Raw genomic sequence first — 15,313 nt, 5'->3', positions numbered from 1 at the left:
CACCCTGCCTGGGACTCACCCTTCAAGGACTCTCGAACCCTAAGCGGACGACAACAGTTCTAAAATCAATAGCTGTGCCAACTACACCAAGTGAGACAAAATATATAAAAATGGCCCCTAAGCCAAGAGGCAGTCCATAAATGAAGGGAAGAAAATACACTTTCACTAACTTCTCTTTCAGCCATCATGCCAAGACACACTCTTAAAAGAGGCCTTATCACCTGTCTTCCAGGAGAAACACACGGAGATGCAGGGAACTGAAGGTCATAGGCCATCAGCAACAGAGGACTCTGCCCCTCCTGCGAGCAAGTTCCCTTCAATAAGGACCCTTTCCTGGGGAAACCCTTCCTCCCCACCTAGGTCTATTCTAAGCCAACCTACAGAAGGCCTTTCCTGCTTCTCCAGGGAGGGGATATCGTAATGACAGCCCACTCTCTTCAGCACTTACATGTGCCAGACAGTGCATTATCTCATGACAGCCCTGGGCTGAGGCCACAGAGCAAGGGGACACAGCTGGAGGCTTTTCTGTCACACATTTGCCAACCCACATAAATCTTCCCCTCTTCCACCAGTCACTGACTCCAGGAAAAACCTACAACTTGGGCTTAACCAGTCAGCTTGGTGGGCAAAGAGCAGGACAACAGACACTGCACCTGTTGACATGAGGTGAGCAGAGTACCCCACCTCACACCTCGTGTGATGACAAGAAAAGACTCAGACAAATTAGACTGTGGGATATCCTACGAGGAAATTGCCCTTGGCCCTTCAAAACATCAATGCAAGGGAAGAAACAAAACCGTCCCTATTTTCAGATGACATAATTGTCAACATGGATAATCGCAGGAAACCTACAAAATAAAACTCCTAGAACTAATAAGTGAGTTTACCCAGATCATAGGATACAACGTAAACATAAAAAAGTCAACCGTATTTCTACGTACTAGCAATGAACACATGGAGGCCAGAATGAAAAATAGAGTACCATTTATAATCACTCAAAGAAAAGTAAACACTTGGGTGGAAATCTAACAAAACTTATACAGGACTTATATGCTGAAATCTACACAACACTAGTGAACGAAATAAGATCTAAACGACTGGAGAGACATACCATGTTCATGGGCTGGAGACACAAATTAGTAGAGATGACCTTCAACCAGTAAACAAACAGTGGTCCATCCACATCATGGAGCAGTACTCAGCAAGGAAATGGAATGAACTATTAACACAGCAGCAACCTGGATGGATCTCCAAGGGATTATGCTGACTCAAAGAAGCCAATTCCAAAAATCTACATACTGTTTGATTTCATTTCTGTAACATTCTTTGTGACAAAACTACAGACATGAGAATTAGTGACTGCTGGGGTGAAGTTTGTGTGCAGATGGGCAGGAAGTGGGGGTGGCTACAAAGGGCATGTGAAGGATCCTTGTGGGGATGGAATGTTCTGTACCCTGACTCTATCGATGTCAACATCCTGGTTGTGATATGGTCCCACAGTTTTTCAAGATGTTTTCATAGGAGGAAACTGGGTCAAGGTAGACAGGATCTCTCTGTATTATTTCTTACAACTGCCTGAAAATTACTTCAAAATAAAAAATTTAATTTAAAAAAAAATGTCTTCAGGAAAAAAAAAGTCATGAAAAATAATAATATTCAATAAAGAAAGCAGGCGGCTTGCTCCCACGTTCAGGGCACAGATAGATGAAGTCACCCAGTGTGACGTGTAAACCACAATGAGATGCAGAGCAGATTAAGGACAGAAAGAAAGCACTTTGGGGGCCAGTGGGCAACATCTGAGTAAGGACTGGATGTTAGCTGGTGTCGACAAATCGAAATTAAACTGCTTAGAGTGTCCATGGTCTTGAGGTTGAGAGATGTGGGAAAGTGTCCTTGTTCTCAAGAAATACAGGATGAAGCATTTGTGGGCGAAATTCATGACGGTCACAACTTTTCATATTACATAAATAAAGAGAGAGAAAGCCCCGTGACAAAAACACAAACGAAAAACATGGCAAATGTAGGTGAAGGCTATACAAGTGTTCATTATGCCATTCTCCAGAAAATGTGACCATTTTCAAAAAAAGAAGTTGGGTAAAAAACAGTCTCTTCAGTTCAGTAACCACCCACTGGGTTTGTCAGTAATTCTTTTACAGTCTCCTCTTCCTTTCATGCTAAAGCACAGATCTAACCATTGCTAAGTTACCAGGGTCCCAAATGATGGCAAAAAAGCCTTGCACACAGGAACCAAAGGGCCCCTTGGCCCCAAGAGAGAAAGCCTGTAGCAGATGTGGCCTCAATCTCAAAATGACAGTGAAAATTCAGAATCAGATGGTCAGAAGTAACTAGAGATGGATATGAGAGCTATGATGGAGGGATCCCCCAGCTCTGACCCCATGGTCCTCAGGACCCCACCAGCCCCGTGATCCTCAGGACCCCCACCAGCCCCGTGATCCTCAGGACCCCCGCCAGCCCTGTGGTCCTCAGGACCCCAATCAGCCCCGTGGTTCTCAGGACCCCCACCACCACGCTGTTGTGCCACATCCAAGCTGAGACAGCAGTCAAGCCACAGCAAGCCCTGCTGAGTTTCACTGTCTTCAGAGTTTGTGAGAGTTAACCACATCCAGGACACAGCCGGCACTCAGTAAATGTTAGCTGCCACAGAGGAACGCGTGAGGGAGTGAGTGAACAAACAATGAAGGAACAAAGGAGTCACTCTCTGACAGGGCCTCACACTCAGTCAATAATTAATGTCAGCCTGCCCGCCTCCGCCACCCTCAGGTGCGTACCTTTTATTCCCGGCAACCAGCTTGAGGTCTCTGAACTGCTGGCACACCACATCTCATTCATCAGGCTGGGAACAGAACAGCGTCATGGAGACGGAGGCAGGTGATGGGGGGGTCCTGTACCACCAGGCCATGCGTTTAGCCAGGACCAAGCCCCTGAAGTGGCTGCTGGCCATTTGGGGCAGGACAGACAGATCAGCTGAGGAACAGAGCCAGCTTGTGGGGGGGCAAACAAAGCCACACTCTTGCTATCAACTCTCCCATCCTCATCTGAACGTGAGTTGTGTGCCTCCAGGCATCCAGGGTACCATATAGCACATCCAAACTTCTCTCTAAAATTTAGCCATTTTTCAAAACGCATTCAGTCCCACAGAAAGAATTTGTGAACACAATCTGGGCAGCCCGGGCAGAAATCAGATAAGTGGGAGAGGCAACTCTCCTCTCGGCACAAGTCTAATGGATGCCCAACACTTTTATAAGAACAAAACTCTCATTTAAATATCGGACAAGGGATTATACATCGCTAGTGGATCTGTATGGAGACTGGAATCCATTCTGCGAGAAAGACAAAGGAAATAATTCTTGCCATTTTACAGTGTGAATTTCAAGGAACCCCACAACACACCCTGTCCAAAATGAATATTCTTTTGTTCTACCAAGATAGTAAAGTAACAGTTCTGTATTCCCAACTCTTGTCAGGGGGCCCTCGTGGATTTCTAGCAGGCATTTACCATCCACTTTCTATAATACAACAACTTGAAACATGGCTATTTTCCAAGAAAATAACAGTGGGCTAGATTCTCCAGTCTGTAAGCCAAGTGTCAACTGCCCTCCTCTAAAAGTTCATGGAGGACATTGCAAAGCAGAACTTCCACAGAGAAGACAATGCTGGCCCTGAAAAAAATTAATGAAACCCTGGGAAAATACGCAAGCACCTCCTTCTCTTCTAGTAAAGAACCAGCTTCTCAGATGTTTCCACTTAGCTGTGGAACTGTCCCCTCCTACGGTGAAGCTTAGAGTAGGGAGGCTCCAGTGGCAAAGGCCTTGCCCAAGGTCACGCAGCTATCCCTGAGCTCCTTCCAAAGCCCTTATCACATGAAGATATAGGAAGCCTTGGTTCTTGTCCTTGGAAGAGTTCAGATTTTAGTGCGGAGAAATACAAGCAAAATATACACGGCCCAATCCCAGCGTACGTCAGAAGACCAAGGACATGCTAACTGGGCGTGAGGAAGGGCAGCGTGGGCCTGTGATTGTCAGGGTCCCACCCAGAGGACATGGGCCTGGGTGGAAAGAGTTCGGGGACCCCACAGCCCCACCTCTTTCCCAACAGCTCTGTCTCGGGGGCGGGGCTCGCACGGGGAGGGGGTGGGAACCTGGGGGGGTGGGGACAGGCTTCTCCTAGATTCAGCTCCTCGAAAGGTTGAATGACTAAAAAGGAAAGAAAAGTAATGACAGTGACACCTAGTGTGTACATGACATCACATTTACCCCAACAACCCAGGGAGCTCCTTTATACCAAACCGCCATGTTCAGCAACACGTCAGAGGGGCAAGGTGACTGTCCCAGGGTCACACCGAGAGGCAGGATCCAGGCCACAGTGGTTACTACAGAGCCCGCTCCCTTTCTGTCCCGGCCTCAGAGTAAACAGGCAGGACCATGCCGCTTCCAGCAGCACCAGGGGACACAGAGAAGATGATGTCCTAAAAGTGCACTGGTCTGACAACAGACAGAATACATCAGAAACAACCAGCAAGGCCAAATGGAAGGAAGGCAGTAAACCCAGGGGTCAAGGGAGAGCAGAAAAGAAAGATCATCATTGGCCAAAAGTCTTCGTCAGCTCCAGCCCATTAATCCAACTCATCTTGGCAGTGAAACCTGAAAGTTGAGCCTGTCTGGACCCCACTAGAACATTATTAGTTGCAGCGCTGAGTTCAGCCCTGTCAGGTTCTAGCTGGACACTGGCCAAGATTCTTGGTCACGAAGGCTCCCAGAGCCAAGGTCAGCATCACAGCAGCTCCAGTGCACGTAATTCCATCAGCACGCAGCCGGCCACAGCGGGGGGGGGGGGGGGGGGGTGCAGTGCGGGGCCCTGACCCTGGTGCCTTTGTGAAGACCTCACTGGGCAAGAGCCACACTCACCTCCCACTGCTGCGCGCAAGGCCCCGGAAGCAGGAAAGAAAACTTGGCCCGTCGGGGCAGGACAAGCAGTCTAGGCAGAGGGGCTTTGTCCCGGCCAGGCCTGAAGCTGCACAGACCTCCGCATGAGCTACACACAAAATCAGAGGCCAGCAGATCCCCAGCAAGCTGAAGCTGAGCAGCTTCTTCTTTCAGCTTCTGAAGCAAGCAGCTCTAACAAGAATCGTGTATCCACAAATAGCCCGCCCAGCGGTTGGGAACTCCCACAGGTACGGTCACCACTCTTCAGGGCTGTAGGAGTCATTGCTCTGATAACTGTGAAGTCGAGGCAGAAACATGGGAAATGCTTAGGATAGGATATAGGTTTGGGAAAACCATCAGCATGAAAAGTACACACACATCACACTTCTAACAGGAAACTGTTACAAAAACCAAGCTGGGAAGAGGAAGATGATCACGTATTTGGAAGTGTGAGAATGGCAGCTCTTTTATAGGTGTGTAAACATCATTTAAGTTATGATAGTGTCTCTAGCAAGACACAAATTCTGTAAAAGTGCATTATGCTCTTCTGATGACCTAGATTTGGGATTTTTCCCATTTAAATGGGGGTGGGGAGGAGTAACGTGCAAGAGAAATCAGCTCTCTTATTGCCAGTTACTCATCTCACCCAGATTCTTCATCAGCCTGACCAGTCCTCAGCCCAAAGCCTTTGCTAATCATCATGCTCAGAAGTGCCTTTCCTCAGGGGCCTGGGCACAGCCCCCCTGCATCTCCACGCGCAGCAGGGCAGCACGCGAGCTGCCGCAGGCGAGTGCTTGTGATCAGGCAGGCTCAGCCCCTCACGCCCCCCGAAAACGGGGCGCACGCGCTCTTCTCCTGCAGGCCAGGGCCCACACCCCCAGACTGCCACCCGCACCCCCAACCCCCACGATGGGCCTCTCACTCTGGGCCACAGGATCTTCAGGGCTAAAATATCTCCAGGCTTCATAATTCTCCAACCACCTGGTCCAGCAAACTGTCCTTCCTTTGTGGGCTGCACTCGAGCACATTCCTGGGCAGAGTCCCCGCCCTCACCCAAGCTCCCACAGGCCCGGAGGTGGCCAGCACTCAAGGCCGACCTGCCACCCCCGTGAGCGTGGAAGGCTAAGGCTTGGACACCACGTCCCTAGTTTCAGGAGCGGAATGCTGGTGTCCTCCTACTTCCTCTGCCTTCCTCAATCCCTTCCCTGCTCTGGGAACTCACCAGGCCATTCCTGCCCAGGACTCTGCCCTCACTGACCCTCCACCAGACGGATCCTTCCCGGAGAGCCCAGGGTTGACGCTGTCACATCCTTCAGTCCAGCATCTCCTTCCAAAGAAGCCCCACCGGACCACCCTGTAGAGAGCCCAGTGCCCAGTGTCCTCCATAAACAGGGGACAATGTAAGGCTGTTCCCCTCTGTGAATCCTCCAAGCCTGACCAATTCTGCAAATGCCCACACTGGAAAAGATGCCAGTAATTCTGGTCCAACGTGTTCCAGCACTGGGGGTAGGGCCTGCTGGTTGGCATTCCTGACTTGAGATTATGAACACATTCTTGGAGGGTAAAAATTAACCAGTGTCCATCTGGTTGGGCCTCAGGCCCCGTAGGTTCCATGCACTGATCAGAAGAGCTGCCTCCCTCCAAGGCACAGCCGCCTTCATGGCTATTTCACCAAGGCCAAGCCAGAGCAGGGCCCAGGTCTGTGCTGTTCCTGAGGAAACCCGGAGTAATTGCACTCATACATCATAGGTTCTGGCATGCAGGTCCCAGACTGAACCATTTATCCAAATTAAAACCATTCTCCAGAAACAAAATCAGACCCTTTTAATTGAAAATAAAACCAAGCAACCCCAAAGGCTCTTTTTTTTTTTTCTTAATGAAAGACATTCTTCCTGCTTTCTCATTCCATTAATCACTGAGTTTACACAATCTGTCAAAATAGCTTGGTAAGAAGTCTCCCTCTTCCTTTTCCTGCAGGCCTGGTTTTTCCCAGCGGGCGCCAACCCAGCCGGGAGTTCAGGCATGCTGGGCGAGCACCAAGGGGATTCTGCGAGCACACTGTTCTCAGCTGCAATCCAACCACATATTTCAAGGGACTTTAAAAAGCGTGTGTTCACTTCTAGGTATACACCCCAAAGCAGAGAGAGCAGGGATCCAAACATGTTCCTCCACACCCGTGCTCAGAGCAGCATTACTCAAAATAGCCAAAAGGTGAAAGCAACCCAAGTCTCTATCGGAGGACAAATGGATAAACAAAAGGTGGTCTTTATGTACAATGGAACAGGAACACCACTCAGTCTTAAGAAGGAGGGAAATTCTGACACATCCTACAACATGGATGAAACTTGAGGACATTAACGTTAAGCGAAATAAGCCAGTCACAAAAAAACAAATATTGTATGATTTCACGTGCATAAAGCACCCAGAGTAGTCAAATCCACAGAAACAGAAAGTAGAACGGCAGGTGACAGGGGCTGGGGGTGGAGGAATGAAGAGTTCGTGTTTAACGGGGACAGAGCTTGTTTTGCAAAATGAAGAGTTCTGTGTATGGTTTCACAGTATGCAAGTACTAATGCTGCTGAACTGTACATTTAAAAATGGTTAAGTTATGTTATGTGTATTTTACCACAATCAAAAATAGTTTGCGTTCTTTGACCTCGAACTTTAGAAGTCCTTCCAAGAACATGACTGGCCAGGATCTTGCCCAATGATCTCCATACAAGGATGCACACAGGCTGTATGTGACCAGAGAATAAATCGTCATCACGTACATTCTGAGTTTTGCACTGTCATCAACACTCGTGTGTACGCAGAGTTAGTTACAAGTGGGGAAATGCTTATATTGCCACATTGATGCTAAAAAATATGCATGATCTCAAGTTGGTAAACTTGAAAAGCACGGAATGTACACAGCATACAAGAGGGTGAAAACATTGCCCCCTGGGTGGTAATATTAGGACATTTGTCCTGCATTCTTAACATTTTTCCCTCTTTTCCAAGTCTACAGCAAACATATTACACAAAAATTATTTTGTAGAAAAAGAGGCAAAAAATAACTTAGGAAGCAAAGGCATGTCCATAACCTACCCCCTGAGCAACAGAGATGACAAATGTCCCCTCCCCTCCTAGGACAGGACAAGAGAAAACGTGTGCCTAGCCAACTGAGAGCCAGTCCTGCCTCACTTAGCTGCCAGCCCAATGGACACAAGCAGAGGTGTGTTCGCTTTCCTCCACCCCCAGCCACCGGGTGCTTTCAGGTCTTTCCAGAGAAGATAAACTGAAACACACCTGTATCGGCAAACTCCTACAATCGCTACCACCTCCTCCTGTTATCACCAAGGCTTGCCCCGGGGGGATCAGATAGAGCCTCCAAGAATGGGGAAGTGATGTTTCATCAGGAGTCCCTTGGGTGGTAAAAATTCGGCAGAACCAGAGTACGCAGTGGCCCAGGAGCTGGCAAGCAGGAGGGACATCTAGGGCCACGCGGGCGACCCGGCAGTCAGACAAAACAGCACCCAGGAGGAGCCCTGGTATGAGTCCCGCGGAAGGTGGCAATGTTTCCAGGCTGCAGGTGGGGGACCAAGAGGACAGTCATGGGACAAAGGGCGCCTTTTACCCCAGACCTGTGGCCGCCAGAGCCCAGCTCTTTCCTCCCGGCACACTGCCTGCACCGTACCTTTGATGTGCGTCCAAAATCACCAGTGGTGAAGGGGTGAGCACTCAGGAAACCTTGGAGAAAGGTGATGGATTACCAGCAGGAGGGGAACGCCAGAATCCAGTCAATGGGGCCCTTTTGTTCCCGCAGCCAGCGCCGCAGCCCGTCCAGGAGGAATGTGTACAGAACACAGACGCCCCAGCTAATGGCCCAGCCTGGCCCTGGGGCAACTTGCACGGCCAGATGTAGGCTGCTCCCCTGCAAGTGAGATGCGACACAGAGCAGCTGTGGTCCAGGATAATGAGGGAAGCGGATTCCTGAATCTTCCAGTGTGAAATGACCAGCTCCTGAGTTCCCGGAGCACAGCCACCTCTCCCTGGAAAGAAGAGCCAGGCAGGCAGCACCGGACGAAAAGCCTTTGCCTCTGCGCCTTCTCCAGAGCCTTGGCCTCCTCCCACTGGCGCACCTATCTCATTCACATGTCTTTAAAACCTTGGGGTTTGTTGTTCATCGCCAGTTTCACAAAAACCTACACTCAAGAGGTACCAGGTCAACCCCCACCTCCCCAAATGTATGTTGTTTAGGTAGCAGGAGCCTAGTGGGGACCCAGGCCTGCCCTTGGGAACTTAAGCTCTAAATCAAATAATTGTCCTAGCATCAGACTAAAATTTAGAAAGGAGTGTATCTAGGGTACTATATGTTTTTAGTATATTCTTTGACGTTAAAGATAAGCCTTAGCTCATTAAATAAAGCAAATTATTTGATGGCAAAAAACAAACAAAAAAAAGAGATATCAGGTCATACCCTGTTGCTGCCACCCCCCGAGACACAATGAAAGGAGGTGAGACAGGTGAGACCCTTCCCACCTGGGGGGCCCCCCAGCACACGGGCACAGGCTGGCTGGGAGTGGCACCAACTGGCTGCCCCTCGGGAAGCTGGAATGAGGCTTCCCACAGATGGCTCCTCAATCTTAGAAACAGAGCCGGGTCTGCACCGGGTGTCCTGAATGCTCTCAGCTCCCCCAAGGAGAAGAGGAAGAAGAAGGCAGGCAACTGGCAACGTGCCACAATCAGAGCTGAGGGAGGAAGGAAGAGGGGCGAAGAAGGAAGAGGGGCGAGGGCTCCCTGTCTAAGGAAGCAGCTGCGGCTGGAACCCTGGCCAGTTATGGACAGCAGGCACTGGAGAGCTCCCAGGGCCTTCGCCAGGCACTTGCGAAGGGGGTGAGGCGGGCGGGGGACCACAGAGACCGCTGCCTTGGGAAGAAGTCCCAGCATTACGGAGAGACCTGGGTTCCACTCTGGGACCCAGTCCAGCACGGCACCACCCCCTCTAAGCACAGGCTCAGGCCCCCTGTGACCAAGGGGGCACTCACCTTCTGTGGATGAGGGCAAGGCACAGGCTCTGTCCCCAGAAAGACCTGGGTTCTCACCAGCCCCGTGACACAGACAAGTGACAAGCTCTCTGCGTCTCAGTGTCCTTTCCGGAAAACAGAAACAAAAATATTATCTTGCAACGCTGGGTGACAGTCTGTCTGATGGTGGGTAGCAAGCACCCCCAGGCGCACGGGTGACCACACCATCAAAAGAAAGCATTAATCCTGCACGGTTACTAGGCTGGGAGCAGGGCAGATGCTTCCCCAGGGCTCTCAGGGCTTCCAGCCCAAGCAGACGGGCACGGAGGGTGGGGGTGGGGGGTCCCTTGAGGAAGGCCTCGTCTCCCAGAGTTGGTGGCTCTGGGGAGCACCTCCTTGACATGATCAGGAAATGCTCCACCAGAGGGAATTTTCTTAATCACTGACACAGACTCCTTAAACCTAAATTTTTCATTAATTTAGCCCATTTGGGATCAAACATATTAATACCAGATCATTGCCTTCTTTTTAAAAAAATTAGCATAGCCCTTTCTAAATGTCTAGGGGTCATCATGATGGCCATCCTCCCTCAGTGACACAGTAGGGCACTCTGACGGCTCCTAACAGTTGCCCCACGTGGTGGTCATCCTCACCTTCACTGGCCTCCTCCCTTCCATCCAGCAGAGGCAGCCCCCGGGGGGGTCTGGGACAGCAGCTAGGAGACATCCGGCCGGCCTGCACCAAGGCCACATGCATAGTGGGGACTCAGAGTGCACACAGAGCAGGAGAGAGATGTCCCTGCAGGAGGGCCCGGTTTGCGGATCCGGCAGACACCTGGCTGCCCCACGCCAAAATAATGGGGCGGGGACAGGGCGCAGGGGTTCACCAAACACATTCCTGATACGCAGAGTGCAAAAGGAATTTCCAGAAACCTGGAGATTCTAGTTTTCTGCTTTTATGGGAAAAAGACAGACATCAAGGAAGTATGTGTTCCCATGCTGAGCTCACTCACAACTACGGAGAGGCGAATCTGCCTGTTCTGGGGACTCAACACTCTGGAAGATTCAAAACATCTTCTGAACCCTAAGAGAAGTTAACCCAAACAGCAGCACTTTGACCCAGGCAATTTTTAATGTTTAGGTGTTTTAAAAGCAGTGAGGCAGCACAAAAAAATACACCCACGCAGTCAGACAGTCCAGGGGGTTTAAAGATCAGGCCACACAATCCCCTCCCACACCCGCCTCTGCTTAGCTGTGAAGCTTGAAAGAAGTAACTCTTTGGGTAGCTAGAGTAGTGCCCAGAACCTGGACAACCGTGAAGACAGTGATGATTTTGAACACTGTTGCTAACAGCCAGGAACAGGTAGCAGCTCTGAGTTCACAAAAGGTCTATGTAACTAACCAACTCGCCAGACCCCTTATTCTGGATCAACAGAGAGAATTGCAAAGGACGCCAGGGGAACAGGGCCGGCTCTAGGTCACTGATGACCCCCATGCTTACCGGGTCCCACAGGAAAGAGCCTAGAGTTCAGGGTGTGTGTACTCCAGGACCTGACCCCAAGCCAGCTCCTGCTGCCAGCAGACCCTTCCAACCCAGCCACAAAACAGGGGCCTCCCCAAGAGAAAGCAGAGCCACTGCAAGGCAGCCTCTCCACTCAGGGAGCTGTGGATGCACTGGGTGGCTGGGATGCAACAGTAACTTTCTGCCTGCTGGAGGCTGGCAGTTTCTTTAGCAGGAACACCCTGCACCTTGCCCCCAGAGGAGTTTGGGGGCAGGAGTAGGGGGTCAGGGCAGGGTGTGAGTCAGGTGCAAAAGGCTTTCTCCTAGCATGGTGGTGGTTTATGACAGGCTCACCCTAGAAGAGGAGACCAGCAGGAATGGAAAGCCAAAGGGCTGGGTTTGATCTAGTCCCTCATTTAACAAATGTACTCATCTGTAAAATGGGCCTTGTGTACAAGCTGCCATGGCCACATGCCAGGTCAGAAATCTTCCCCTCTTGGCCTCTCCCCTCTTTTCTTGCCTTTCTGCCTTCTGCCCTGGCCATTTTTAATCCCATCAGTAATATCTCCTGCAGCCCCGGAACATAATTTGATCTGGTGTCCTTTAGCTCCCAGGGTCACATTTGCAAATAGCTCCACTTAAAACCAAGAGGTGGGGACCTCCATGGTTGCACAGTGGTGAAGAATCCGCCTGCCAATGCAGGGGACACGGGTTCGAGCCCTGGCGTGGGAATATTCCACGTGCTGCAGAGCAACTAAGCCGGTGCACCACAACTACTGAAACCTGTGTGCCTAAAGCCCATGCTCTGCAACAAGAGAAGCCACTGCAATGAGAAGCCCCCACTCGCCGTAACTAGAAAGCTTGCGTGCAGCAACAAAGACCCAATGCAGCCTAAAACAAAATAAATAAATAAATTAATTAAATTTATTAAAATAAATAAATAATAAAACCAACAGGTGCCAAGGCTACACTTTGTAAAAGCCAAGTCAATTTGTATCCAGGAGCACACCATTCCCTGAGGCTACTACTTTTTCTATCTTCTCCTTGGTTTGTAAAGAAATAACTCTGCTGCTGCTGCTGCTGCTGCTAACTTTGGCACCTCAGCTGAGGAATCTGCTGTCAGGACATGCATCCACTTGACAGACAAGCAGGAGCAACTTCAGAGCCCTGGAACCTAACTGTCCCGGCTGAACCCCGGGCTGCACCACCACACTGGCCAACAATTTGAGCAAGATAATTAGCCTTTCTTTGCCTCAGTTTGCACATCTGTAAGATGGAGCAATAACCCCAGCTGCCTCCGAGGGTTGTTATTTGGGTGAATGCAATGAATGCATGCAAAGCATTTAGCACAAGGAAACACTCAATAAGCATTTGCTATGACCATGCTATTACTTTGTCTCTGGGGTTAGTATTACTTTGTAAAATCACTAAGTAAGATTACTATTACTTTGTTTTTGAGGTCAGGAGTCTGGCCTCCTTCCAGCTCCCACAGCCAGCTCCCTGTGCACAGAGGTTCCCCTCATTCTCGCAGACTGGCCTTGCTCACCCCACCCTCCAGCTGCAGCAACCCCCTGGCCCCTCCAGGTCTCTGCACAGAAATGCCTTTCTTAATACTTGTTGATTGATTTGCAAATATAACCTCCCAGGTCCTAAAGAGGGGTGAATCCCAAGGACACACAAATCTCTTTCAAAAGGCAAGGAACTGAAGCACTTCAAAACGAATAATATGCACAGACCACGTATACCAAAATGCCAAGACGGTTAGTTCTGAAGGGCTATGCGATACGGATGCAAAAATTTTCAGTCGCATTTTCAATATATTTAAAGAGTCCTTCTTGATCATCAGTATATTTAAAGAGTCCTCGGTGATCATGCATCCACATTACAGAGAGTGAAAATGGGGGAAACCTCTGCCAGAAGATCGAAGTGTGTGAAGGACAGGGACACCCTTGGGGTCTGGGGGGCTTCTAAGTGGGCAGGGACCTCTCTCAGCAGTGGTCTCTGCAGGGCCCACACCCCAGAGGCTATTTTTTAACCACATTGGAGAATGGGGGGTGACCCGCCAGCGCTATCTCAAGAGTTAGAGTGGAGCTCTTCAGCCCCTTCCCGCCACACAGATTTTCAAATCACTTCAATCAAACGACCCCGGCTCACTTATCCGACCCCGGCGGCGCCCGCCGAGACCCGGGCCCTCCCTCTTCCTGCCTGTCAGCGATAGCGCCGGCGTGCCCGCAGGCACGTGCCGCAGGTGGCCCCGGCTCCGCACGCCCCCGGCCCGGTGCCCGCTCCTTCAGAAGTTAGGAAGGAAGCGCCAAGGGACCCCCTGCTTCCCGCCCAGCACCGGGAAAGGGAAAGACAGACGCACCGGAAAGCCTGCTTGCAAAGAGCGGGAGGAGGGTCCTGAGCCTTCCCATTGCAGCTCCAAACTCGGCTCCCCGCCCCGGAGTCTCGGGACCGGTCCTGGAGAGCGAAGTCCGCCCAGGCGCTGCCGCGACAGCGCCGCTCCGGCCCGCGCCCGCCGTCCAGGGCGCCCCGCCGCCGCGGGCCCCTGACCCAGCCGGCCGGGCTCCCCAGCTACATCCGCGCGCCCCAGCCGCGTCCCCGCGCCCCCGTCCCCAGACCACGTCCGGGACCCTGGCCGAGCCCGCCCGCGCCCCCGCCGCCTTCACCCGACTCTGTCCCTGAGCCCCGCTCCCCCGTTCCCGGACCCCGGCCGAACTCTCGCCCCCCAGCTCCGGTCCCCGCGCTCCCCGAGCCCCCTGCCCCACCCCCACCCCCAGGAGCAGGCGCCGGCGCCCGCCCGCCCGAAACAAAGAGGTTGACGGCGCGTGCCCCCCTCCAGTACCTGGGCGAGCAGCGGCGCGGTCCCGCGGGGCGATGGCCGCAGCAGGCAGGGCGCCGAGCAGCGCGAGCGGCGCGCGGGCGGGCCCGTCCTCCTGGCTCGCGGCCGCGCCCGCCGCAGGGCCCCCTCGAGGCGGCACGGGCAATCGCCGCCGCCACGCCCGGGCCGGCCGGTCACCTGGCCTCAGCGCTCGAACAAAGCAGCGCGTTCCAGGCGCGTCCGGGGCCCCATGCGCCCCTGGGACCTCGCTGCGTTGGCCAGGTGGGACCGGGAATTATCGGACCTGTTGAGCAGCCCAGACTCAAAGTGTTCATGGGCTGGCGGGTCCCGAATAAACAGGCGAAGTCCTGGTTCCTGCACAACTGCCTCGTTCATTCATTCATTCATCCACTCATTCAATCGGAGCTATAATTATTGTGCTCTAAGGAAGCGAAACCCCTCTGCCCGCCTGTAGCTTACAGTCTACTGGGGTAGTGCAGGCATAAAGCAGCATGGACATGACAGAGGAAACCCAAGATCCTTTGGAAGCCCTGGAAAGTCCGGCCAATGGAGGGAGGGGTTGAGAAAGCCAGGTCTTCTTAAAATGACCGAGAAGAAATGAGCAAGATTTAGGCAGGCCAGGAGTGGACAAGAAAGAAGGTCCCAGACAGAGGGATGCTCAGAGGAGGAAAGGCAGATAGATGCCAACATCCCCAAGACACATGGTCCCTCACAGTCCCTCAGCCTTGGTTTCCCCGTTGGTGAAATCTGGGAAGTGGACAGCATGCTCTTGAAGATCCCCTTGTAAAACATATGCCCTTCTGCAGAATTAGAAGTGCTAGTCCTCCTGTGCAAAAGAATAGTTTCAGGACTTCCTAGTTAAGAATCCGCCTGCCAATGCAGGGGACACGGGTTCCATCCGTGCTCCAGGAAGAGCCCACATGCCACAGAGTAACTAGGCCAGTGCACCACAACTAATAAGCCTGTGCTCTAGAGCCTGTAAGCCACAACTACTGAGCACGCATGCAGCAACTACTGAAGCC

The 15,313-nt window shown here is 51.8% G+C and overlaps 1 protein-coding gene across 2 annotated transcripts in view; it reads right to left on the bottom strand.

Moving 5' to 3' along the window:
• The window catches only part of TNS3 (tensin 3), a 246,418-nt gene extending 232,074 nt beyond the window's left edge, over positions 1–14,344 (bottom strand). The window contains exon 1 of one of the 2 annotated variants that reach the window (XM_057731401.1): positions 14,295–14,344. The gene's annotated coding sequence lies outside the window, so the exon portion shown is untranslated. The remainder of the gene's footprint in view (positions 1–14,294) is intronic. The other variant, XM_057731399.1, reaches the window with a different exon arrangement.
• Positions 14,345–15,313: the final 969 nt, after the last annotated feature.

This window comes from Hippopotamus amphibius, chromosome 4 (genome assembly GCF_030028045.1).
Source record: "Hippopotamus amphibius kiboko isolate mHipAmp2 chromosome 4, mHipAmp2.hap2, whole genome shotgun sequence".
Classification (NCBI taxonomy): Eukaryota; Metazoa; Chordata; class Mammalia; order Artiodactyla; family Hippopotamidae; genus Hippopotamus; species Hippopotamus amphibius.
The sequence above is the reverse complement of the archived record's forward strand: the minus strand, read 5'-3'. Positions and strand labels throughout refer to the sequence as shown.